The sequence below is a fragment of the Bos javanicus genome, chromosome 27 (genome assembly GCF_032452875.1).
Source record: "Bos javanicus breed banteng chromosome 27, ARS-OSU_banteng_1.0, whole genome shotgun sequence".
Lineage (NCBI taxonomy): Eukaryota > Metazoa > Chordata > Mammalia > Artiodactyla > Bovidae > Bos > Bos javanicus.
In genome coordinates this window covers 33,848,722-33,876,637 of record NC_083894.1, presented here as the reverse complement: position 1 = coordinate 33,876,637, position 27,916 = coordinate 33,848,722, and the positions used below count along the sequence as shown (strand labels likewise).

Genomic DNA, 27,916 nt, shown 5'->3' with positions numbered 1-27,916 from the left:
CATCATCAGGGTCTTTTCAAATGAGTCAGCTTTTCTCATCAGGGGGCCAAAGTATTGGAGTCTCAGCTTCAATATCAGTCCGTCCAATGAACACCCAGGACTGATCTCCTTTAGGATGGACATTCCTCTGCAATTCCATTATGATTCCTGCAGTCCCCATTTTTCGTAGATCCTCTGTAAATGTCTCCCAACCGCTTCTACCTCTGAGGGTTTTTCCAGCCCAGGTCACCCTTGCCTGGCTGATCTGTGACTCCTATTCTAGCCTTGCTATTCCTGCTCTCCTCTGCTCCAGCCCTTTATAGTCGTAGCCATAGTCCCTGCAGAATTTGTTCTGAACCTTTACTATGTCCAAGAATCATTTGTGGCTCTTCTTTAAAAATCCAAATCCAGGGGAGATCCTCGGTGGTCCCCCAGCTAAGACTCCAAGCTCTAGGTGCAGGGGAGCTGAGGTTCGATCCCTGGTCGTGGAACTAGATCGCACGTGCCGCAACTGAGACCCAGTGCAGACAAATAAACATTAAAAAAAAAAAAAGCACTTGGACTGAAAAAAAATTTTTTTAATCCAAATCCAAACTGCCCCAGCAGGTTCTAGAAATCTGTATTTTGACCGAGTGTCCTGGGGAATTTATTCCACAGGATAAATTTGGGAACGATGACTAGCTTGAGTTGACTAAATGTTGCTTCTGGAACAATTTCCCTTTAGCCTACAGTGTTTTACACACTCTTCCCCCTACCCCCACCCTGACCTCAAGCCCTCAGACCTTGAAGGTCCAAAGATAGCAGCGCAGGTGTCTCCTCCGGGAACTCTCCCTGCTTTCTACCATCTCTATACCCTAAACATGCATAGAGACTCTCAGTGTGGCTCCGTGGTAAAGCATCTGCCTGCTATTGTAGGAGACATGGGTTCAATCCCTGGGTTGGGAAGATCCCCCAGAGGAGGGCATGGTAATCCACTCCAGTATTCTTGCCTAGAGAATCCCATTGACAGAGAAGCCTGGTGGGCTACAGTCCATGGGGTCGCAAAAGAGTCGGGCACTACTGAGCGACTAAACAACTATTAATAGTTATCACCAGGGCAAGAGGCATACATCAGGATGTCCCAGGACATAAGGTCATCCTACACACTACACATAACATGTTTGTTTACATGTCTTTCCCACGTCTGAACCATAAGCTTCTAAACAGTAGGGGCCACATCGTAGTTATGATTTATTTTCGTTTGCCCAGAGATCAGTACCGGACCACACTGTCAGTAGGGTGTTGAATTAATGTGCAGAAAAGGAATATTCCAGTTTACAAAGAGACCTTCTAAGTTTGGCTACGGTGCCAGAAATTCCTAAAGCCTGACTCTTCCTGGCAAAATCAAGATTTTGAACCAGCCTACAACAGAAACCAGACAAGTGATGGCCCCAGCAAGACAAAAGCTTATACAGAAATTTCTTGAAATTGGAGAAACAAAAGCTCAGGTTTCTGAAAGTCTTTGCAAACTCCTGGACTTAATGGGAACAGCAATAAAGTAAGTATTCAATAGCTTGAATTAATTTTTTTGTCTAAAAGAACAAATAATGAGGCTGATACATCAGTTTTCCTATAACTCTGGAAAGAACGGGCAGTGTTTGACCAAGAAGGTAAATCAAATCACTTTGCTGCTACACCCTTAGCTTCAAGGACTAGATGTCTGCAAATGGAATGTCTTTGTCTTGGAAATGACCGGAAGCACAGGAAGGGCCCATCTGTTCTCTTCCTTCCTCTGCTTCTTGCCCTTCACAGAAACTTTGGGTCAATACTCCATGAAAATCTAAAATGAAACTCCTTGAAACATCCATAGTGGTGGCCGGGGCAGACACACACACCTTGCCACTAATGAATGCCCCAAGGTGGTGGTGGTTTAGTCCTTCAGTCAGGTCGCCCACCAGGCTCCTCAGTCCATGGGATTTTCCAGGCAAGAATACTGGAGTGGGTTGCCATGCCCTCCTCCGGGGGATCGTCCCGATCCAGGTCTCCCGCATTGCAGGTGATTCTTTACTGACTAAATCACCAGGGAAGCCCATTAAGGACTAGATCTCAACTCATACTGAACTTGATCGTGCAGTAGGGCAAGCAAACACAACTCCCTTCCTAGATAATGTGTCGGACATGACTTAGCAAAGTAAACAATAACAACAAGTCTTTCACTCGAGAAGTATCGGAGCTGCGAGCAATCCACGCACAATGGGAACCCTTTTACAACAGAAGGAAGGAAAAACAGCTACTGTGGACAAAACCTTTTCCGACAGCCAGTGAAACGAGAAGGCCGTGTGTATGAGATGATGTCCTAGGAGAGGACGAGGGTGGCCCAGGGTGGCAACAGGGAAATCACAGAGTTGAGGTCACCACCAAGAGAAGAGAAAACGCAGGCCGGTGGGCAGGCAAACCCATCAACTTATCTGTATTTCCTAACAATTTACAAATTCGGTGAGCAAAAGAAACACCTAACTTCAAGATGAAATGCCAAACTGAGGGATTCCCAGGTGGCGCTAGAGGTAAAGAACCTGCCTGCCAATGCAGGAGATGCGGGAGACACGGCTCGATCCCTGGGTCGGGAAGATCCCCTGGAGGAGGACGCGGCAACCCACTCCAGTATTCTTGCCTGGAGAATCCCATGGACAGAGGAGCCTGGCGGGCTGCAGTCCATGGGGTCACACAGGGTTGGATGCGACTGAGCACACGCATGCCAGATTGGTGAATGTCATCAAACCGGAGGAGTGGCTCTAAAGGGCTGAGAAAAGGCACTGGCCCATATGACTTGAAACAGCTGATGGCAACCAAGTATAGATGACTCAGTAGATCCTTGACAGACCATCTCCCCTCCCCATCCTGCTTTTGAGAGCCACCTTGTTCACGGAACACACGACACAGTGGGGTGTTCCCTGTGCGTGCTCACTCCACCAGCCCCACCACTGGATGGTCTCGTCTCACCCCGCGCACTGAGCTAAACCCCCTCAACCCTTCTCTTTTGTCTTCTCGAATACAGAAGAGCAGAAGGTCTCTAAGATGCAATGACAACCGTACCTTACATAATCAAGTTTCCTCTGATCCCTACAACATTCTCCGGGAGTGGGGCAGGTTTTCTCATCCTCAATTTGCTGATGAGGTGACTGAAGCGGAAAAGGCAGTCACCGGCCTAAAACTGTGACACGGGGCTGACTCGGGAGCCTGGTCTCCTACCTTTCAGTACTCCTCTTGAAGAACGCAGAAAGCACTCGCAGCCACGTGGCGGCTTGAGATTCCATCAGTGGGACGCTCTACACAGCTTCTTGCCGCTGCTGCAGTCTTGGCTTCCTGCTTACCTGGCCAGGGCTACAAAGTCCCAACTAGGAGTACCTCACTCCACCCACGAAGAAATGCCATTGCCAACAATGGCATCTGAGGTATTCAGGTTAAGTTCAACATTACAGTCTTAAACCTTGCAAGATCCAATGTTCTCCTTTACCTGCAGGCTACAGAATCTCAAACTTCCCTCCAACATGTCCAAACCAGGCGACTTCTATTAACACTATGCGTTTATACCAAAAATTACATCCTAAAGAGAACCCTCTTTCTCATTTTTTTTAAAACAGAAAACCTGGATTTATGTCCACAGCTAAGATGCTTGAAGAGCTCCAGAAAGATGAAAAGGGATCCAGATTGCATCCATTAAAGACTTGGCCAAGCATCCCACCTAGGGGACTTGCTCAAAGACCCTTGTCCAGGCTCTGCTCCGGTGAACGACTCTCGTCAGATCCACTTTGTCGTTTATTTTGTTCTCTATCACTAGAGCAAAGTTTGACTTCCCCAGAAAGTATGTCATTCCGCCTAGATCACAATCAGACCTACTGGAGAACACGACAGAGTTACACCATGCCAGCTTTCAGAGAAGTGGGAAAAGGAACAGACATATGTTATGATGTTTATACACAACTGGTGTCGTGAAGGGGCTTCCCAGATGGCGCTAGTGGTAAAGAACCTGCCTGCCAATGCAGGAGACACAAGAGTCATGGGATCAGTCCTTAGGTCAGGAAGATCCCCTGGAGGAGGCCATGGCAACCCACTCCAGTACTCTTGCCTGGAGAATTCCATGGACAGAGGAGCCTGGTGGGCTACAGCCCATGGGGTCCCAAAGAGTCAGACACGACTGAAGCGACTTAGCATGCAGTGTCATGGGAGAACCCATTCTTGAGGTTTTCTGCTCATCCCCAGCAGATGTCATGACTATGTTTACTGACTTTATAAGAAAGTTCACTTTCCCTGGAATATAAAAGTACTAGAAAAACAGCAGTTGAGTACAAAAGATATAAACAGACTTAGGTCAATCAGTGCGTTCTATGTGAGGAAAATAACCCAAGCATTGTCACTGATCCTTCACCAACTACCACAAATCTACAGTTGGAAACAAGCACAGAAGACCCACTGAGAGCAGTGAACTATCTTTAAATTCAGAAATACCTATCCTAATAGATAAAAGGTGTTTCCTGCTAAACAACATCACTGCAATTGCAGAGCCTGTTCAACAGGTATATCAGAATTACTGATTTAACACATTTTGTTTTCTTCTGTGGAACTTCCATTTTTTTTAGAAGATGAAACATTAGAAAAGGTCAGAGAGCTCCAAGACAGAGAGCTTCACGCACAGAACCTTAGACAAGAAACCCATCTGAAATCCTAAGTTGTTTATGAGTTTAAGTTTCTAATAAACCACATTGCTCCAAATCTGAGAGATCTACTTTACTTCATGAACCTGTGAGGGGAGACTGGAATTGAGACTGGCTGGAGTGAAGGAGGCTGAAGGAATTCGGGAAACCTGGTTGCTGCTGCTAAGTCGCTTCAGTCGTGTCCGACTCTGTGCGACCCCATAGACAGCAGCCCACCAGGCTCCCCCGTCCCTGGGATTCTCCAGGCAAGAGTACTGGAGTGGGTTGCCATGCCCTTCTCCAATGCATGAAAGTGAAAAGTGAAAGTGAAATCGCTCAGTTGTGTCTGACTCTTAGCGACCCCATGGATTGCAGCCTACCAGGCTCCTCTGCCCATGGGATTTTCCAGGCAAGAGTACTGGAGTGGGGTGCCATTGCCTTCTCTGAGGAAACCTACGGAACCTAGGAAATCAAAATAGAATACCATTCCTTCTTCTGTTTTGATTCCCTCTCTTCTACCTTACCTCCAAAACAGAATAAACCTCCCCCAATAAACCTCTCCATCTATTAGACTAGAAGCTCATTGATCAGATGGCCTAGATTTTCCAAGATCATCCTGATGTCAAATATTCCATCCACCATCCTCATAAATACATGTCCCCATTTTCATTTATGAAACATTGTCACTAAGAAGTTAGAAGGTACAGGGACTTCCCTGGCGGTCCAGTGGCTAAGACTCTGGTCTCCCGATGCAGGAGGGCCTGGGTTCGATTCCCGGTCAGGAAACTAGACCCTGCACGCTGCAACTAAGATCGAAGTTCCCACGCGCCACTACAAGACTAAGACTTGGTGCAGCCAAATAAATAAATGCTGAAAAAAGAAGAAGAAAAGAATTAGAGAGTACAGGCTGGGAGGCACTTAGAAAGGGCAGCAGAGAGTCATTGTATAAAGGATGGGAGAAGGGTATGTACTCAGAAGAAAGAATAAAACCACATCAAGGTTTCCAGAGTAATTGGGAAACCCACTCCACCGAAAGGCTCACTCTGGACATGTGTGGGGATTTCATCACAGGACTTCATGTGCTTGTGGCTGAAAATCTCATGTTTCTCAAAGACAAAGATAGGAAGCTAAGAAGCAAATTCTGTGACATGGTATGCAGCCTCCTGTTACTTCTGGCTTTTATCCTTTTACAGTAAAAGTTTCACTGCCATAAGTTGGCTCTGAAAATACATGTGTGTGGAAATTCGAGGAAACTGTGTCCTTTTATATCTCTGTTACAGTACAAAGCAGGGAGAAGGAAGTCTGTCCTTTCTGTGGGTGTTAAAATTTGTGACAGTGCCAAATATTAACACATTGCTCATCTTTCTCACTAATAAACACAAGCTAAGTGACTAGCTGAAAGTCAAGAAGGGGATTAGTTCTGCAAGACATCTAGAAACATTTACGCAGAAACAGGCATATCCTGGTTCTGTGAAACAGAACAAAAAGCCCAGAAAGGTAAGATATATTACCTTGTCTTACAGGTAAGATACAAGAATTTGTTATATGATAGAGGGGAAGTTACAATACAGTGGGGAAGGGAAGATGACTTAATACGTGGTTGAAGGACTAATTGGTTGGCAATGGGAAAAGGATCACATTCAACCCTTACCTCACAGCATATACCAGGATAAATTCCAGATGGATTAGATGGCTAAATAGTACAAATCAAACCACGGGGAGAAAACTATCAAGAAGCAACAGAATCTGCCAGAGCTCTGTCAGAAGGCTGACTGTCCAAACTTCGGAGTAATTAACAAAACATACAAAATAATGATTGGAGATTTGGCTCCATAAGAAAAGGAAAACTCCTAATGTCTGCCTTCAAATTAAAAGGCAAATCAAGAGACATCCCTGGTGGTTGAGTGGTTAAGAATCGGCCTTACAATGCTGAGGACCCAGGTTCAGTCCCTAACTGGGGAACTGAGATCTCACAGCCATGGGGCAACTAAGCCCACACACCACTAGAGAATCCACACAGGAAAAGACCCAACGCAGCCGAATAAATAAATACACATTGAAAGGCAAATCGACAGGCTGAGGAAAATAGTGGCAAACCAGGGCTGGCACTGTCATTATCTAAGGAACTCAGTAAGAGCTCCCCTGTCTCCTCCTCTGAGCACTCACTTCTTTCTAGCAATCCTGTCTGAATGTTTTTCTACTCTGAAGAGATCACAGCACAATAAACAAATATCCACCAAGTTTGCAGGCTCACGGACACCCCCATATTTACTCTCAAAGGAAGGCGCCCCCTTAGAGGCCTTTCCCAGCATTGGTCCTTAACCTCTCGACCACCAGGGATGTCTCTTGATGAGTTGGTGAGTTCTTTACCAAAATTTTCTGGTAAACCACAATAGTATTCCCTTAAACTGCCAAGGGAAACTAACATTCATGAGAAACTGGGCTAAATTCTGGTACATTACTGGTGCTGCCCTCTCTACTCTGAATCCCACTCGTGGCCTCTAGATGGGATCCTGGAAAAACTGGCAGAAGCCACCCAAGGGTGGCAGTTCTCACCAGAGTCAGCTCTTCCAGATGTGCCTAGAATATCTTTTAAAAAATCTGTTTCTTTATTTGTGGCTGTGCTGGGTCTTCGTTGCTGCACGTGGGCTTTCTCTAGTCGAAGCCAGAGGGGGCTCCTCTCTAGGTGCGGTGCACGAGCTTCTCATGGCACTGGCTCTTGCTGAAGAGCCCCGGCTCTAGGGCGCATGGGCTCAGTAGTCGGGCACAGGCTTGGGTGCCCCATGGAATCTCCCCAGATCACGGAGAGAACTCGTGTCCCCTGCACTGCAGGTGGATTCTTAACCACTGGGCCACCAGGGAAGTCCAAAAATAAAATGCCTTCTGTGCCCTCTTTGGAGGTCCCTCTTGAATCCAAGCGGTTGTTCAGTACTGTCAGAAATATTTACTGTTTGTCCCGGTGAAAACTACGAAGTATCTCTGTGGTCAGAAACTGGCCACATTGCAGAGCCTGATAGAAAAACTTTTAGGCCTGCTTCCCTAAAATAAAACTATGTGCTCAGAGGGAAAGAAAAACCTTCTAAAGCCCCTGTAAAAGGATTTATAGGTGGATCGACCTATCATTTAAGTCGCAGCCCAAATCCTCAGGAATTAAAAGCAACTGTCCTTCTCTCACATATCTTTGAAAAACCAGAAATTCTGTTCCAGCAACTCTTATTTAGGTCATCTCTTTAAAATACCAACTTCAAGGAGCCGATTCTTATCAGAAGGAAAACAGAAGGGATAAAAGGTATTTTGAAACTTAGGCAACTGAAAACTCCTAAAGGTCTTCTCCATAAATATTAATAAAAAGCTTTAGCCATCTGAACAGGTCACCTTAGGTTACTGCAGCTGTTAGAAACATAATTTGGATCCAATCTCTTTTATACTACCTGATTCGTGGCTAAATCTTTCAACAACAGCTATAAGGTCTCTGTTGGCCTCTGTCTGTGTGTGTGTATGTCTGTGTCTATGTACATGTGTTGTATGGTACTATCCACCTTCAGATGGTATTGCTGAAATTAACTTGTAGAGGAGCTCTATTTAATTGGCTTGAAGAGAATAAAGCACTTGTATATATGAAGGATACCTACAACTTTCAGACATATGATAGAAACTAACTTAAATATTTTTCAGGTTTACTTGATCTGAGAAAATCTTTGGTAAATAAAGTCTAGTTTAAATTTGTTGGAAAGGTATGTCTTCAGAATTATCAGCATTAAAATAATGCCAAAGCACATTATCCTAGTTGGGTTCATTGGTTAAAAAAAGTTCATGTTATCTCTGTTATGAAATTTGTCAGCAAGAAAAATAGCTTGGGATGATGGCTGATTTTGTCAAAACATCTTATGAAAGTTTTGTGTTTAGTCTAAACATACTTATTGAGAACAAGAGAAATAAATAAGACACTGCAGAATAAAATTTTTATGTGAACTTTTGAAATAATTTCCCCAAATCTTTTTGGTAACCTGAAACCTTAAAGTTTTGCCAAGTTAAATTAAATGGTGGATAGTTATCAAATATCTAAATCATTTCCAAATAAGACAAAATAATTATTGAACACAGATTTGTCCATTCGGGGATTTCTTCTACAAAGGAACTAAAGATATTTGGGTTTATTAGTAAACATGTTTTGTGCCACACTGAAAAATTTACTATGAGAACACATTTCTACAAATTATAGAAAGCATTTATACACAGAAACATACACAGAGTATTTACAAATTCACCAGGCCACAAAATGCTAATATGAAAGGTTCCCAATTGTTTATCACTTTATTTTCACTAAAAATTAAGGTTTTTAGCAGCCATGAAGTTAAAAGATGCTTGCTCCTTGGAAAGAAAGCTATGACAAACCTAGACAGCATATTAAAAAGTTGGGACATTACTTTGCCGACAAAGGTCCATATAGCCAAAGTTATGGTTTTTCCAGTAGTTATATACAGGTGAGAACTGGACCACAAAGAAGGCTAAGAGATGAAAAATTTTTGAACTGTGGTGCTGGAGAAGACTCTGCGAGTCCCTTGGACTGCAAGGAGATCAAACCAGTCAATCCTAATGGAAATCAACCCTGAATATTCACTGGAAGGACTTATGCTGAAGCTGAAGTTCCAATACTTTGGCCACCTAATGTGAAGAGTTGACTCATTAGAAAAGACCCTGATACTGGGAAAGACTGAGGGCAGAAGGAAAGGCGGGTGACAGAGGATGAGACGGTTGGATGGCATCACTGACTCAATGGACATGAGTTTGAACAAACTCTGGGAGATGGTGAAGGACAGGGAAGCCTGGCATGAGGCAGTTCATGGGGTCGCAAAGAGCTGGACACAACTTATCGACTGAACAACAAAGAAAATCATTGCCTGACAGGCTCAGGAACCCCAGGATATTGAAAAGAGAGGAATTCACTCAAACTACAGGTATTATAGATAAATGCTCACTCCTTCAGTGGAGTCCTTCTTTGACTTACTTGATTTTGATTGGTTTGTATAATGGGGACCTTGGCTCCAAAATGCACTCCAAACAGGAAATTTTCCTGTTTGTAATCATCATAGTAGTCTCCCTGTCATGCTGTATTGTCTCAAAAGGATTAAATGTATGTTCATAGCCACTAACCACCAAGCAAATGATCTCCCTAAGACTGGAAGGCCAGAAAAGGAATGAAGAAAATGACCAACCGAAAAACTGTGAGCCTGAAGTTACAACCTGTAAATACCACATGGAGAATCAACAGAAACTGAGAACTTGAGAACAGTAGCTGAGAGTGGCACTAACACCTTAAATTTTTACACATTTCCCAGTGACAAATGGGCTTCCCTGGTGGCTCAGACAGTAAAGAATCTGCCTGCAATGCAGGACACCTAGGCTTGATCTCCCTGGTCCGGAAAGACCTCCTGGAGAAGGGAATGGCCACCAACTCCAGTATCTTGCCTGGAGAATTCCATGCACAGAGGAGTCTGGTGGGCTACAGTCTATGGGGTCACAAACAGTCAGACAGGACTGAGTGACTTTCAAGGTCTGATCAAAAGGGGGAACTGTTCAAAAAAAGACAACAGGCCCAAATGGAGTCACTTGTGCTAAGCCTACCATGCCAAATGGAGACTTAATACCTAACCTGATTGCAGTTTCAGCCTCTCGCAGGAATATGATCTTAACCAGACAGTCTGGAATTCCCGGGTCAGCACTAGGGATGTAAATGCCTCATAGCCCCCTACAGTTAGCCCCCCACAGGGAAGTGATGTTGCCTGAAAATGACCCACTCTTTGCTAGTTCCTCTCTCCTTCCCTTCTGTCCATAAAAGCCTTTCATTTTATGCAGCTCCAGGGAACTCTTTCCTATTTGCTCCATAGGATGCTGCTTGATTCTTGGCTCATAGAATAAAGCCAATTTGATCTTTCAATTGACTTGCTTGAATTGTTTTCTAACACTCCCGTTAGGATGGTTTCTTCCAGGAAACCATGTTGCTGAGGCAGATGGCACTATTGGGAGCCTTTCTTCCCATCTGGGAAAAAAAGTGGGAAACGTGGTGGGGCTCTGCGGAGGAAGGTGGAAACAGAGCAGGCTGCCAAAGCCCCATTTTGTGAAGCAGGAAGCTTAGGAATTTGGGAGGCGGGGGTGGGGGGTGCTCTTTTGAAGAAAATTACCAAAGGACTTTACAAACAGAATGCCAGAGCCCCTCTGGAGACCAAGGAGGGGCCGCATAACTGAGGAGTCTTGAAGTTCAAGCTTCATTAGCCTCATGGTAAATTCAAACTGGTAGGTGGAAATATTGATACATTGAGGGAAAGGAAGGTTGGATACTGGACAAGGATATTATCTTGTTCGGGGGGATTTCCTTGAAAATAATGTTTTTTATAAATCCGGAAATACTATATAATAAATATGAGAATCTTATCCCAATTCAAAGACTAAACTAATAACTGGCTTCCCTGGTGGCTCAGTGGTAAAGAATCCGCCTGCAGTGTAGGAGCCACAGGAGATGCGGGTTCAATCCCTGGGTCAGGAAGATTCCCCTCGAGAAGGAAATGGCGACCCACTCCTGTATTCTTGCCTGGAGAGTTCCATGGACAGAGGAGCCTGGCAGGTTAAGTCCATGGGGTCTCAAAGAGTCGGATATGACTGAGTGACTCAACAACAACAACAAAATAACTGGCCGATACTCTATAAATGAATTAATCACTGTTAGCCTTTGTTTGTAACACTAACTGGTGTTAGCGATGATTTTCAGCATGTGCGTGCTCAGTCGCTCAGTCACGTTGGACTCTTTGCGACCCCATGGACTGTAACCTGCCAGGCTCCTCTATCCATAGAATTCTCCAGGCAAGAGATTATCCTCCATCTGTGGGATCCTCCAGGCAGGAATACTGGAGTGGGTTGCCATTTACTCCTCCAGGGGATCTTCCTGACCTAGGGATAGTACCGGTGTCTCCAGCATCTCCTGCATTGATTGGCAGGCGTAGTCTTTTACCACTGAGCCGCCTGGGAAGCCTGACGATTTTCAGCACTCACCCAACAAAGGATTTCCTTAGTATTTTCTTCTTCTTTTTTTTTAATTTTAACTTTTTGACTAAGCCATGTGGCATATGGGATCTTAACTCCCTGATTAGGGATCAAACTCTCACCCCCTGCATTGGAAGCACAGAGACTCAACCATTGTACCGCCAGGGCAGTCCCTAGAAACTATTTTCATATGGACTCATAATTAGTAAAAAAAAAAATATATATATATATATATCATGCTCCATGGCTTACAGGATCTTAGTTCCCTGACCAGGGACTGAACCGGGGCCCTCAGCAGTGAAAGTGCAGAGTCATAACCACTGGACTTCCAGGGAACTCCCATGATATCTTGTTAAAATTATCTTACAAAACTAGTGTAAGCAAGGTTACCCTTACTGCTCCTTTTGGCACCTCACCACATATGATACAGTAAGATCATATGTATTTTCTATTTCCTTTGGTCAAGGCACAGCTGGCTGCTGAGTAGAATGTATTTGTTCTCAGTTGTTTCCTGAACTAACAAGTCACTGACTCCCAGACTAGGCATGCACACCAGATCTCGAAGAACCACAGGAAGTCTTAGCTGGAAAGGCCCTTTGCCAAAGATCACTGGGCCCAGTATCCTGGTTTTCAGACAGGCAGGTGAGTCCTTGGTGTTAAGGAGTACGTCTGAGGAGTACCGGGCACCAAAGTCTGCATGGCTGGGACTCAGACCTCTTGGGGGGGACATCTGAATTCTAAGCTTTCTCCCCAACCCTGAAGGATATTATAGGGAAGCAAAATTCACTACCCTAAAATGTCTCTTTGGCGTGTGGATTACTTTAAGGTGAAAACAATCCAGGCCCCAAAACTCAGGAAGAAATTCTGACCTTCCCCCAGCTGATTAAAACCATTCAGATAGGGAGTTCCCTGGAGGCCCAGTAGTAAAGAATCTGCCGGCCAATGAAGAGGACACAGGTTTGATCCCTGGTTGGGAAAGATGCCACAGGCCGGGAGCAACTAAGCCCATTCACCACAACTACTGAGCCAGCACTCTGAAGATCCAGAGCCATAACTACTGAGCCTGCGCTCCCCAGAGCCCATGCTTCACAACAAGAGAAGCCTGTGCATCGCAACTAGAGAGCGGCCCCCGCTTGCTTCGACTAGAGAAAGCTGCAAGCAGCAGGGAAGACCCAGTGCAGCCAAAAATAAACAAATAAAATTATTAAAAAAAAAAATCAAATAGAGGTCCTCTTCCCAGGATAGAGCTGTCACCAGGGTCATCTGCAGAGTGGGCTCAGTGTGGAACGGACAGGCCATAAGACCAGGGTCCTCTCTGGGTCCCAGTGTCTCCACAGGCCCAGCACACAGTTGCTTACCAAACATTTGCTTTTCCACCTTGATGTGAATTTCCTTCCTGATGTGAATTTCCTTCCATCCTTCTAAAGTCCCAAAACATTACTTCCAACATCCTCTCTCATCTTCAGCTGAAGGTGGTATATAAGGTGAGGGTTTCTGCCACTTTGGTGAGTGACTCAGTTTTCCTGGGTCTCTTCCATGGACATATATTATTGAACTTTTGTTTGATTTTCTCCCGTTCATCAGTCTTGCTGGTGGTTTAGTCACCCGGTCGTGTCTGACTCTTTGAGACCCCATGGACTGTAGCCCGCCAGACTCCTCTGTCCATGGGATTTTCCAGGCAGGAATACTGAAGTGGATTGCCATTTCCTTCTCCAGGGGATCTTCCCCACCCAGGGATTGAACCTGGGCCTCCTGTATTGCAGGCAGATTCTTTACCAACAGAGCTACCAGGGAAGCCCTTATGTCCATTTAATTCCTAGACTAGCTAGAAGAACCCTGAAGGGCAGAGGAAAATATCCTCCTCCCCAACAATGTACACAGATGACCTGAGCAACAGAGATACAACATCTCCCTAAATTCACCTTGTTTGAGAAGGCAACATGAACTGTTTAATAAAGAAAAGGAAGGGACTTCCCTAGTGGGCCAGTGGCTAAGAACCTTCCTTCCAATGCAGGGGATGTGGGTTGGATCCCTGGCTGCGGAACTAAGATCCTGTATGTTGTGGAGCAACTACTGAGCCCGTGCCACAACGAGAGAGCCCATGCCACAACGAGAGAGCCCACTCACCGCAACTAAGACCTGATGCAGCCAGAGAAATAATTTTTTTTTTTTTAAGTACACTTAAAAAAAAAAAGGAAGAAGGAACTTCTCCGGTTGTCCAGTGGCTGGGACTCCACACTCTCAGTGCATGGGGCCTGGGTTTGATCCCTGATCAGGAAACTAGATCACACACGACACATCTAAGATGGAAGATCTTGTGTGCCACAACTAAGATGAGGCATGGCCAAATAAATATTGAAAAAAAAAAACCCAAAAACCCAAACACTGTCAAGGCTGGGCAGAATCTCTGGAGGTGGTCTCAGGACATGAGTCCACCTCCTCCCTGCAACTGCCAGCTTTTCTGATCAAAGCACCTTTCCTTTCTATTGACACTTGCCTCCTGAATTATTGGCTTGTGAGTGGCGTGTAGCCGAACCTGAGTTCTGTAAGAATTCCTTCATTCAGTTATGCCACACACTTTACAAATGCCCAGGCAGACCCAATTCTTGCCCTCACGGAATCTGCACAGTGGTGCGTTCGGTAAGCAAAGAAAGTAACTTATTAGTTGTCATGGGTGATGTATAAGGAAAGTGCAGGACCTCCCAGAGAGGCCCAGGAGGCTGAGGAGGGGGGACGAGTGGGGATGAATCAGGGAGCCGGGGAGGCTGCTCTGAGGACCAGCTGAGGGAGGAGCCTGAGGGCTGTGTGGCCAGCAGCCCCGGCTCGGCAGCAAGCGGGACTTAAGCCAAGTGACTGGGGGGAAGATCCTCGAACATCAAGGAGCACAGTCTTTGAAACGGTGGATTCCAGATGGCACAGAAAAATACAAGGAAGAAAGGAAAACTCACCCAGAGTTCTGTTTCTGGCTGAACAGCCAACTGTTAAAATGATGGTGAGCAACACCCCCGTTTTTATCTTTTTCTTAAAGCAACTTTTATACTTGGAATGAAATTATTTCTATTTTCCCACTTACTGTCTTTCCCAACCAGAAGTGTGTTCTGTGAACACAAAGCATCTTGTCTACTTTGTTTTATTTGCTCTGTAATATGTGGCGACTGGATGAACAGACAGAAACCTCCCAAATCACACTTGTTTCCTACAGGCAAGCATGTACTATGAGCATGGATGGACAGATAAGCAGACAAGACAGATGAGCAGTAAACAGACAACAGACAGACAGATGGGTACTTTTAAACAAACGAAATTTAAATATACATATTGAGGGGATATATTTATATGTATGGGCTTCCCCTGTGGCTCAGCAGTAAAGAAACCTCCTGCAATGCAGGAGACACAGGAGACTCAGGTTCGATCCCTGGGTCGGGAAGATCCCCTGGAACAGGGCATAGCAACCCACTTCAGTATTCTTGTCTAGGAAATCCCATAGACAGAGGAGGAGCCTGGCAGGCTACAGTCCATGGGGTCACAAAGAGTTGGACACGATTGAAGTGACTGAGCACACACTTGTATACTTACAGCTGATTCACATTGTTGTACAATAGAAACTAACACGACACTGCAAAGCAATTATCCTCCAATTAAGAAATGTGTTTGTGTTTAGTCGCTCAGTCGTGTCCGACTCTGTGACCCCATGGACTGTAGCCCACCAGACTCCCCTGTCCATGGGATTCTCCAGGCAAGAATACTGGAGTGGGCTGCCATGCCCTCTTCCGGGGGATGTTTCTGATGCAGAGACTGAACCTGCACCTCTTACATCTCCTAAGATAAACCATAATGGAAAAAAATATTTTTTAAATGTATTAAAAAATAAATGTACTGTTCTGTTAGAGGTAAGGGCTTATTCCCAGCATCTTCTGTTTTCATCACAAGCTCTGCTCCCAAAGGGAGGAAGTGGAATTCAGGCAGTGGGGCCAAGACCCTTCCTGACCCAGCAGAGCCCACGCTCTCATCTCCTCTCATCCGCATAACAAGCCTTGGTGTGTCTATGTGATTTACAAAACTTGCTCCCTGTGGAGGGATGTTTAGGCGGTTCACTGTTCCTCCTTACAAAGGAAACTGGGATGAATAACACATCTTCTCCCGTGTACAGGATTACTTCCTAGAGTTAAAACTCCAGATCGCATTTTGTACCTGGAGACACAGAGCCCGACTGCCCACCAGCAAGGCTGTACTGATTCACAGTTTTAAACAGCAGAGTAGGGAACAGCCCTTTCCCTAAATCCTCACCCAGGCCACGTCAGTCCATCTTCTAAAACCCTGGCAACTGGGGAGGAAGGCGATGCTTTATCTGAACACATTTGATTACCCGTGACGTCTGAACATCTTGTCCTGTATTTACTGAAATGCTGGCAGACTTTCTTCCTTTTCTTCATTTGTTTTTTTTTGGTAAGTGGAGTGTTTCAATCCTTTGCCTGAAGTTAGTAAAATGAAGGGGGGAGGGGTCCCTGACCAGGCAGCATCATCACCTGGGAATTAGAAATGCAAATTCCCATGCCCCACGCTGGACTTGTCGAATCAGAAACTCTGGTCCTGGGTCATCCAGTGGACGACCATTCTGGATGGACACTGAAATGCCTTCAATCGTTGGGATTTCAGTCACACTAGACTCTCATTCTTTGTACAGGAAACATGTCCCTAACTTCTAAACTGGAGACACAAACCTTTTTGATCAACAGCATACTCAACATTTCCTCCTTAAATCAGTATTTAAGGACCTTTAGTCCAGAAGATTCTGTAGATAATTAATTAAGACCCTGGTGGCTCAGCGGTAGCGACCCATCCCTGGGTCGGGAAGATCCCCTAGAGAAGGAAATGGCAACCCACTCCAGTATTCTTGCCTGGAGAATTCCATGGACAGGGAGTCTGATGGGCTACAGCCCATGGGGTCGCAAAAAGCTCGACTCGACTTAGCAACTAAATCACCACCACCATATAGCACAGGGAACTCTCTTCAATACTCTATACAGGGTTGAAATCTAAAACAGAGTGGATATATGTATATCCAAGTCTGATTCACTTGGCTGTACATTTGAAACTAACACAACACTGTAAATCAACCACACTCCAATAAAAACTTTTTAAAAAAGAGAGAGACTGTGAATTAACACCACAAAACTCACCTAACTCACAACAGCCAAGTCAATGCTGAGAAGGGACTCCCTGTTCTCATCTGCCCAGCATGGGTCCCCTTTTTTGAGCCACAATCTATATTGTCTCTGACCCTCCACTCTCAGGACCTGTGGTCTGGCTCTAGTACAGGGCTGGGAAAGTGACTCAGGCCTGACTCAATACCACCTCCTCCCACTCTCCCCAGTCCTCCCACCCCGACAGCTCAGCTCCCCCAAGGGCCCGGGACCCGAGCCCGTCGAAGGTTTATGTGTCCTGGGCAACCTCTCTCAACTCTTCCATCACTACCCCTCCTACTTCCTACAGCAAATCCAGGCCCTTCTGCAGGATTCCCAAGGGAGAGAGGGTGTGCTGACCACTGCCCAGAGGGGCCGCTTGCATCCCCGGGGGACAGGGGATGTTGTTGAGCTCATTTCAGCCGTATTTCGGGACCGGACATGCAGAAACGTGACTCTGTGCTGGGATCAGCCACCAGGATGGGCATTTCCATTAGTCACCAGCCTCCTGGGTCCATAATCCCTCTATTTGAGACACTCCATAAGCCTTCAGCAGCGACAGCTGGCAGACACATTTCCCAGCCTGGCGGGTGCCGAGGTGGATACGTGGAGACCCCGTGGCAACATTCCTCAGCCTCACTCTAGGGCTCCCGGTACGTCTGTCGGGGAAAGCTCAGTCTCGGACGTTCCCAGAACTGCCCCCCTCGCCAACACCATCAAGGGCCAAATGCACAGAACTTCCCCAGCTCAAAGACATCACCTGCCCTGTGCTGGGACCTTTACTTTTTCCCTTTGGATGCTGATTGCTGTTGTTGTTGTTGTTCTCAAATAAGATATTCAGGATGGTTTTATCTCTGCGTCCACACTTTGATGAAACTGACTTGCTCAAGAACGTCTGTGGAGCAGACCCAGGGCCCCGCTGGTACTCTCGGAACTCCAGACACATAAAGCAGACACGTAACAGACCACACAGCGCGAGGAACTGATGTGTTGCACACACTCGAGTGATGCAAGTGCAGGAGAGCTCCAGGCTGACCAAAAAAGGAAGTGACATGATTCACCTTCCATAGACGGCTTTCGGCCGCATGAGGGACGATGTGTGCGGATAGGCAGTGAGGAGGGGCCCCGGGCCGGGGACACGCGGGCCCCGGGAGAGAGTTTCAGGCTGGTGAACAAGGACGTGTCAGAAACCCCCCTCCGCGCTTTGTAAAGAAAGGAGATCTCAGGATTTGATGGGTCAGTGGGGTGTTCACGCTCCGCACCAGACTCACCACGGACCGTCAGCCCAGCGGGGAAGCCGCGCCTCCTGACATCTGTGTGTGAAAGGGTCACTGCTTCGTGACAAAGAACTCGCCAGCAAGTCTGGGCCGGCACCACTGGGACTCCACACACACACACACACACACACACACACACAATCACAAACACACCCCACACACACATATCTGTACACACCCACACACAAGCACACACCTACACACAATCACACACACCCCACACACACAGACACACACCACACATATACATACACGCCCACTCACCCTCACAACATCCCACATAAACTCACACACACCACACATAAATACACAGTCAAACGCACACCCCACACACATATACATACATACCTCTCACATATAATCATACACACACACACCACACATACACATACATTCACCTCCTACACAGTCACACACACATCCCCATATACATATCCCCCATTTACAATCTCACACGCACACACACACAGACGCACACACACACCTTCACAACACACACATACACCTCACATATATATATTCACCCACACGGTCACACACACACACCACACATATATGTACACACCCACACACCCTCACAACATCCCACATAAACTCACACATACCACACATACACACTCACACAGTCACACACACCCCACACATTTATATACACACACTTCCCACACATAGTCACACACACACACACACTACACATACACTCACCTCCTACACACTACAGTCACACACACATCCCACATATACGCACACACCTACACACAAACACACACCGCCACACAGACACGCACACACACCTTCACAACACACACACACACCTCACGTATATATATTCACCCACACATAGTCACACACGCACACCCCACTCAAGCATTTCAGTCCCAAACACAAAACCATCCCCAGTCGCACTGACCATCCAAACAGGGGTATGGAATCAACCAAACAAAACAGACAATTGTCATGGATTAAAAACAACTTTTCCTTAAAAGAAAAAGACCTTGAACTGGGCAAAGATTGCTGAATGGGAAACACAAGACGAATTTGAAAGTGTAAGGCAAAAAAAAGTGAGAAAAAGGCACGTTGGAAGAGCCAGTCAAGTCCTAGAACTGTCTGGGCTTTGGTCTCTGAAGAGTAGTCCTTGAAGCTGGAATGACCCGGGCTGTCATTGTTGAATGCTGAAGGGGACACCGTGACCTGTGAGGTGGGCGGGTCTCCCCCTTTCTGAGGATGAAACCGTACTCCACAGTAGCCACCAGGGGGCGTCAGAAAACTCTGTTACACATTCAATCAGCAAATTTTTTTGAAGGGCATTTCTTTCAGCTTTGTTTTTCTATCCATCAAAAGGTCACAGTGAGCCCCGTCTGAGTCCAACCCTGGGTGTTTATACTGCAGTTCAACCAGTGGACAATGGGAAAGAGGGGGAAGACTTCCACAAAAAATATGCTCTGAACCACGCAGTTTGGAGGAGTGATGAGAAATAACACACTCCGGAGAGGTGGATCCCAGCCAGCAGGAGGAAATGGAAATATCAAAACCCTCAGGTTCATCCTCCCCTGCTCCCTAGTCTGTTTCCTTTTCCCCTACATATACATGTAAGCTAGCATCCTTAAGACTCTCTGGTTTTTATCCCACCAGGCCAAGGAGCCGGCTAAAGACGGCCTGGTCACCTCTGGCCAACCAAGGCCAGACGCTAAGCACATGGTGGCTGGTGCCCCCTGGTGGGAGAACTAGAGAACAGCACCCTTTACCGGGCTAGAGGCCGGTGGACAACAGGTGAAGTCCATTGAGGACCTCTGTCTCCTCCTCCCCGCCAGCCACTCCTGAAATGCGGACGCATCTCTCAGTTCTAATCCTGTCCTCAATAGAACCTGCCAAGCCCCAGGTATCACCTGTAAAGGTGGCCCATGTTATTCACAACTTGTTTCCCCAAATATCCATCAGCGGACATTTCACAGGAATCATGGCTTCACCCGTGGTGGAACCAGAGAATCACGGATCAAAAGAGGCAAAGGAGGCAACTGGGGAAGAGACTGAGACAAGACACCACTGGACTCAGAAATGCCAGGAAGGTGATATCCAGCGGGAAAAACATCAGTCCTCTTCCCACCATTATGTCCGGCCCAAGCCTTCCGAGTTTTGTTTCCTCAACCCCCTACTTAAGAACAGTTTTGAGGTTGCCATGGAAACATAACATTTTGCAGTTGTTAGGCAAGAAGACTCACAGATGAAAATAATTCAGCAAAGAAACCCCAGAGAGGCGTTCTAGCCGCCCTGTGTAAATGCAACACAGTGTTTGGGTATTTGTCTACAGAATGGGCTGTATTTTTCAAACATTTACTTTTCTCAAATATTTACTTTCCTGAAATTGTGTTATCAGTAGGGAGAGACCCATAAAGACTTATTTTCTAGCATATAAACAGAAGCCTGAGCTGGTTAATAATTTGCTCCACGGTAGACCCACTCCGGAAACGACCAGTAATCGTTTCCTTTCAGCCAGGTTCACTTGAATTCTGCCAGCTCTGCAGCCTTAGTTTCTGAACTTTTCCAAGCCTCAGTTTACTCATCCGTAAAATGGAGGTAACAGGTCTACTTCACAGGGTCCCTGAAAGGATGAAACGAGCTAATGCCTAGGCCTCAGGATCTCTGACTCTCGTAACTTTTCTGTACTGTTTGTTGTTGTTGTTTGGTCGCTCAGTTGTGTCTGACTCTTTTGCAACCCCATGGACTGTAGCCTGCCAGGCTCCTCTGCCCATGGGATTTCTCGGGCAAGAATACTGGGGTGTGTTGCCAGCCAGCCACTCCTCCTCCAGGGGATCTTCCTGACCCAGGAATCAAACTCACATCCCCTGCACTGGCAGGCAGATTCTTCACTACTGAGTCACCAGGGGAGCCTCTTCTGTACCGTGTGGATGTGTATTTTTGTTTGAAAAAAGTCTATAAAAGTTTTATGTTATCACGGGATCTCTGACTCAATGAGTTTTCAGAGGTATTGCTCTAAAGTGAAGCGTCTTTGTCAGGTTCCTGAGAGGTCTCATCCTCACCAGTGACTTCTCAAGCTATCAGACTTTCACGGGGACATGCAGTACAAGACAGATGTACGGGTTATATTAGAAAGAGAACTATCTTGCCTTCAGAAAATAGATACGATTCTAACCCCTAAATATAAGTAAGCCAAATATTTCTTTTTTAAAGCCAAATATTTATTTTGCCTAAAATTGCTATTAATAACATTCGCAGCAGACAGACCATCAGATTGGCTAAAGGTGAAACTGTACCAGGCACAGCAAAAAAAAAGTAAAATAAAGATACCCAAAGTATCCTTAACAGTAAGAATCCAGAGAAGGAAGAAATGTCAAAGTGAAGGATTCTCGCATTTTCCAAGGTTCCCAAGTCTCCAGAGGTAGAAGACGTGGATGATCAGGAGGAGGGGAGGAGAGTGGGTTATCATTTGTCATTCTTGATATAAATCTGCTAGGATTTATATCATGTTACTGCAGAAACTAAAGTCTAGACCGTACATGAAAAATGTGAGCCTGCCAAGCATGCGGGTGACCTGAGAGTATTTGAGGGTACCACTGCTTCTGCACAGGATGCTAAGCTGTTTGAAATGAAACCTTCAGACGTACTGCAGAGTGACCCAGGGCGGTGTAAGACCTACAAGAAAAGTTATTAATGTCCTTTCGCCCCAAACTCCTTTCACAAGTTACCTCCCTTTGTCCTAATTTCTGGCAAATGTCCTGCCCCTAACACTATTGATGAATATTCAGATTTTATACATTTAGAAATGCTTTCCTCGGCCCTTGTAAATTTCCACGTAAATAGTAAATAACACTCACAGTGCCTGAACATAAGAAAGTGGTCAACTCAAATTTGTTGAATGAGTGAGAATAGAGAAAAAGCCATCAAGGGTTAAACAGAAGGAAAGATTTTTTAAATGGTGTTACGGCACAAGGAATTCCCTGGTGGTCCAGTGGCTAGGACTGGGTGCTCTCACTGCTATGGGCCTGGGTTCAAGTCCTGGTTGGGGAACTAAGATCCCACAAGCAGCACCACATAGCCGAAAAAAAAAAGGTATTACAAATCGGTAGGGAGAAAAAGGATTATTTAAAAATACTAGTACTGGAGTAACTGGTTATCTATTCTGAAAAAATACATATTAGAGCCTTATCTTACACTAGTAATTCTAGAAATTTCAGATGGAGTAATTGGTTTCTTATAAAGAGAGGGACTTCATGAAACAACTAGAAGAAAAGAGGTATCTCATTTGACAGGGAAGAGCTTACTATAAGCACAAAACAGAGGGGGGAAAACCCAAAAGCAAAGCGTGATAGGTTGTTTTATATTAAAAAGTAATGTGACTACTAAATGTAATATGCTCTGGAACAGAAAAAAAATCAGGTTAAAAACTAAGGAAATCTAAATAAAATATGGACTTAAGTTAATAACAGTATATCAGTGATGGTTTCAATAACTATAACAAAAGCACCATAGTAATATCAGACGTTAATAATAAGGAAAACTGCTTCTGGAATCTATGGGGACTCTTGGCACTTCTGCTGAAATTTTCTGAAAATCCAAAATTGTTCTGAAATAAAAAGCTAATGAACAAAATACCTCCCCTTCAAAACAAAACAAAAACGGAGGACAATGGTTAACAGGTTTGTTTAAGACAATGGCCAGGGATGTAGGTCTCTGGATTCAGGCTGAGATTCAGCCTTGAATCTCAATTCTGTCACTCCAGCTGTGACACCCCAGACAAGTTAATTAACCTCTCTGTATCTGTTTCCTTGGGCTTCCCAGGTGGCACTAATGGTAAAGAACCCTCCTACCAATGCAAGAGACATAAGAGACGAGAGTTTGGTCCCTGGCACTGGGTTATTTGGGGCTTCCTTGATATCTCAGTAAAGAATCCGCCTGCAACGCGGGAGACCTGAGTTTGATCCCTGGGTTGGGAAGATCCTCTGAAGAAAGGAAAGGCTCCCCACTCCAGTATTCTGGCCTGGAGAATTCCATGGACTGTATAGGCCATGGGGTCGTAAAGAGTCGGACACGACTGAGTGACACTTTCACCAGGTTATTTTAAGAGGTTTGACAGAAAACAACACAATTCTGTAAATCAATTATCCTTCAATTAAACAGTAATTTTAAAAAATCATATTAGTGAATGCACATGCGAGACTAACATTTTCCAAGAACATAATAAGTGCTCAGCAAATGTTAGCTGGCTTCATAGTATAAAGAATTCTCACCAAAAAATGTAGAAAAATTAGTGTGTGCATGCATACTAAGTCACTCCAGTCATGTCCGACTCTGTATGACGCTATGGACTATAGCCCTCCAGGCTCCGCTGTCTGTGGGATTCTCCAGGCGAGCATACTGGAGTGGGTTTGCCGTGCCCTCCTCCAGGGGATCTTCCCAACCCAGGGATTAAACCCAGGTCTCCTCCTGCATTGCATGCAGATTCTTTACCATCTGAGCCACCAGGGAAGCCCTGAAAAATCAGTACCTTGGTACAAAACTGGCAAAGAGAAATTAAGATATTAAGAAACTACAAATGGCTGATAAGGAACTACTGGTGGTCCAGTGGTTAAGAGTTTTCCTTCCAATGCAAGGGATGAGGGTTCAACTCCTGGCCAGGGAACTCAGATGCCACGTGTCTCTGGGCAACTGAGCCCGCGCTCCACAACTACTGAGTCCATGAGTTCTGGAGCTTGTGCTCCAGAACAAAAGAAGCCCACACGCCTCAACTGCACAGAAGGCCCTAAGCCTTTAAACTAGAGAAAGCCTGTGTGCTGCAGTGAAGACTCAGGGCAGCCAAAAAAAAGGCTAATAAACATACAGGGGGGAGTTCACCCTCACTGATAAGGAATTTAAAAAGTCAAACCAAGATTATAATTTTTTCCTCTTACCAAACTGGCAAAGATTGAAAATGAGAGTGCCTAGCACAGGAAAGGATACTATTACACTGCTAAAGTGGCAGTGGAAGAAAAGCTATGAGCAACCTGGACAGCATATTAAAAAGCAGAGACATTACTTTGCCAACAAAGGTCCATCTAGTCAAAGCTATGGTTTTTCCGGTAGTCATGTATGGATGCGAGAGTTGGGCTATATAAGAAAGCTGAGCGCCGAAGAATTGATGCATTTGAACTGTGGTGTTGGAGAAGACGCTTGAGAGTCCCTTGGACTGCAAGGAGATCTAACCAGTCCATCCCAAAGGAAATCAGTCCTGAATATTCAGTGGAAGGACTGATGCTGAAGCTGAAACTCCACTCTTTGGCCACCTGATACAAAGAACTGACTCATTGAAAAAGACCCTGATGCTGGGAAAGATGGAAGGCGGGAGAAGAAGGGGACAACAGAGGATGAGATGGTTGTATGGCATCACCAACTCAGTTGACATGAGTTTGAGTAAACTCCAGGAGTTGTTGATAGACAGGGAGGTGTGGTGTGCTGCAGCCCATGGGGTCACAAAGAGTCAGACACGACTGAGCGACTGAATTGAGCTAAAAGAGGCAGTGTGGGCGTGGGGGGTATAATTTGGGATGACTTTGGGGGGAATAATTTGACAATATACATTAATACATAACAAAATATAGCCTTTAGAATATTTGCATTTTTCACTCTATAATTAAACTTCTAGGAATGTGTTCTAAATTATTGATCAGAGATGCACGAATAATTATAAGAATATTTATTAACTGTGTTAACTTAGATGAGCAAAAATGGCAAGCCTCACGCATAACTGGCAGGAATGTAAAATGGTAAAGTCCTTTGGAAAACAGTTTGCTGGTTCCTCCAAAAGTTAAACATAGAGTTACTACGTGTGTGCGTGCTCAACCGTGTCCGACTCTTTGCAACCCATGGACTGTAGCCCACCAGACCCCTCTGTCCACGGGACTCTCCAGGCAAGGGTACTGGAGTGGGTTGCCATTTCCTACTCCAGGGGATCTTTCTGACCCAGGTATCAAACCCGTGTCTCTTGTGTCTCCTGCGTTCACCAGCAGATTCTTCACCACTGCACCAGCTGGGAAGCCCCAGAGTTATCAGGTGACCCAGCAATGCTGCTGCTGCTGCTGCTGCTGCTAAGTCGCTTCAGTCGTGTCCGACTCCGTGTGACCCCATAGACGGCCGCCCACCAGGCTCCCCCGTCCCTGGGATTCTCCAGGCAAGAACACTGGAGTGGGCTGCCATTTCCTTCTCCAATGCATGAAACTGAAAAGTGAAAGTGAAGTCGCCCAGTCGAGTCCGACTCTTAGCGACCCCATGGACTGCAGCCTACCAGGCTCCTCGGTCCATGGGATTTTCCAGGCAAGAGCACTAGAGTGGGGTGCCATTGCCTACTCTTCAGCAAATACCCACAAAGAACTGAAATCAGGTACTCAGTCAGATACTTGCAGATCAGTGTGCGTATCAGCACCATTTACAACTGGCTAAAGGTGGAGGCAACCCAAGTGTCCATCAAGAGATGAATAGATAAACAGAATGTGGTCTCTACATACACAGGAATATTATTAAGCCAGTCAAAGGAATGAAACTCCTTAACATGCTACAACATGAGTGAACCTTCAGGACATGATTCTAAGTTAACTAAGCAAGCCATAAAAGGACAAATATTCTATGATTCCACTTATATGAAGAATGTAAATAGAGACATTAAGTAGAATAGAGGTCACCGGCGGCTGGGGGACGGAAGTAAGGGGAGCGATTACTTACTGGATGCAGAGCTTCTCTTTGGGATGATGAAAAAGTGTAAACAGATACTTGTGACGGTGACACAACATGGTCAGTGGACTTAATTGAACACAAAAATGATTAAAATTGTGAATTTTACCTTACATATACTTTACAATAAAAAACTGCAAAAAAAAAAAAAAGCATACTATAGGACTCAGAGCGAGTTTCAGAACATGGACCTCCATGGCACGTTCCAAGGCCATTCGGCATGCTACCGATTCATCTCCTGACCTGGAGTTAACAAATTCACACAGCCTGCAGCCCACTCTGGCTACCAGCCAACAAAGATATTAAATAACCCGCTTCGATAGCCCAGGACACCAGCAGCTGTGCCCACCCGCCCCCCCACCTCTTGATTTTTGACACGAAATATGCACCAGCCGGGAGAAGTTGTGGGGTGGAGGTAAGGGTGGGGAAGCGCTGACGCTAAAAGAAGCAATTGAGCAAAACGCTAACCTCCTTGGAGTCTCAATCCTTGAGACAGTATCTCTCTTACCTTTTAATGATTTGCAAAAAGGGATTTTTCTTCCCTTAGTAACTCTTGTTTAGTATATCAGCTGCCCTCACCATCTAGAAGTTGTGCTATCTGAACTCAACATACACACACAAATAATTCCCATGTCCTGCAATGCAAACCATTTCCTGGGGGGGTTGACTTCACCAGAGAGAGAGAGGCAGCAAACATCCTCTAAAAATTATATATTTCCACCACGTCACCAGTCCCTCCTTCAAGCTAAGTACTTCTTTTAACATTTCTTCATAGAGCAGGTTTTTCTGGGTCTTTTCCACAAACTGACTCTAAGTCTGTCTCTTAACTGTGCGCTAAAACAGTTTCGATGGATGTTTGAAAAATTTCTACAGCAACTGCAGACCTAAATGTTTTCAATGACAGTAAAAATTGTTCGGTGAACAACACTATGGATTTGAAAGCCGTGGGTTTCAAGTACGTTGCCTCCTAAGATTACTTGTTGTGAATCCTGTGTGCTTGTGTCTAAAACTTCAAAGCCAGCACCTCTTCATGTCAGGACTTGTGTTCATCAAAAGGCTCTATCTTTTGTTGTTGCTATTTCTGTAGCTCATGAGACCTTTATAGAACCTGCATGTAATTCACATGATCAGAAAACCCCAAGGCAAAAACACTCCAGTTCTCAGAAACTCCTGGCTTTGCCAATAATCTAATCCATTAGAATATATTCCAAATGCAAACCAAGATTGCCCTAGAAATTTAACTGAAAGCGTTGACAAGAGCATTATGGTTCATTCCTCATGGACAAACTCAACAAGCCCTAGATGAGTTAGTTACACACCACAGTCCTTATGGAAAAATAGGTTCTGCTTTATGTCATTGTCCAAACCGCTCCACAAATTATTTACTGCTCTTAGAAAACCCATCTTGGCCCCATTGCCAAAAATAGTTCAACTCAGGAGTCATGTTTTCAAACATTTCACCAAACTACCATATCCCCAAACACAGGGCCATTCTCAGGACAGTGCTTCTTTCTGGAAAACGGAAATTAATTGAGGAAAAAGTTAATTCGAAAGAGCCAGTCTTGGTTCTCCAAGAGGCCTCGCTGAATTAGTACGCAAGTCAATCTTCCCTTTAGAAGAGAGTTGTGTGTGGGTGCTAAGTCATTTCAGTTGTGCCCAACTCTTTGTAACCCTATAGACTGTAGCCCTCCAGGTTCCTCTGTCCATGGGATTCTGTAGGCAAGAATACTGGAGTGGGTTGCCATGCCCTCCTCCAGGGGACTTTTTGACCCAAGAGTCAAACCCACATCTCCTGCATTGGCAGGCAGTTTTTTTTGGGTTTTTTTTGTTGTTTTTTTTTTTTTACCACTAGAGCCACCTGGAAGGGCCCCAGAACAGACTCAGTTCAGTTCAGTTCAGTTCAGTCGCTCAGTCGTGTCCGACTCTTTGCGACCCCATGAACTGCAGCACGCCAAGCCTCCCTGTCCATCACCAATTCCTGGAGTTCACTCAAACTCATGTCCATCAATTCGGTGATGCCATCCAGCCATCTCATCCTCTGTCGTCCCCC

At 45.4% G+C, this 27,916-nt stretch overlaps 1 protein-coding gene across 7 annotated transcripts in view; it reads right to left on the bottom strand.

Moving 5' to 3' along the window:
* TACC1 (transforming acidic coiled-coil containing protein 1) overlaps positions 1–27,916 on the bottom strand; it is a 130,537-nt gene that overhangs the window by 68,456 nt on the left and 34,165 nt on the right. The window lies entirely within an intron of this gene.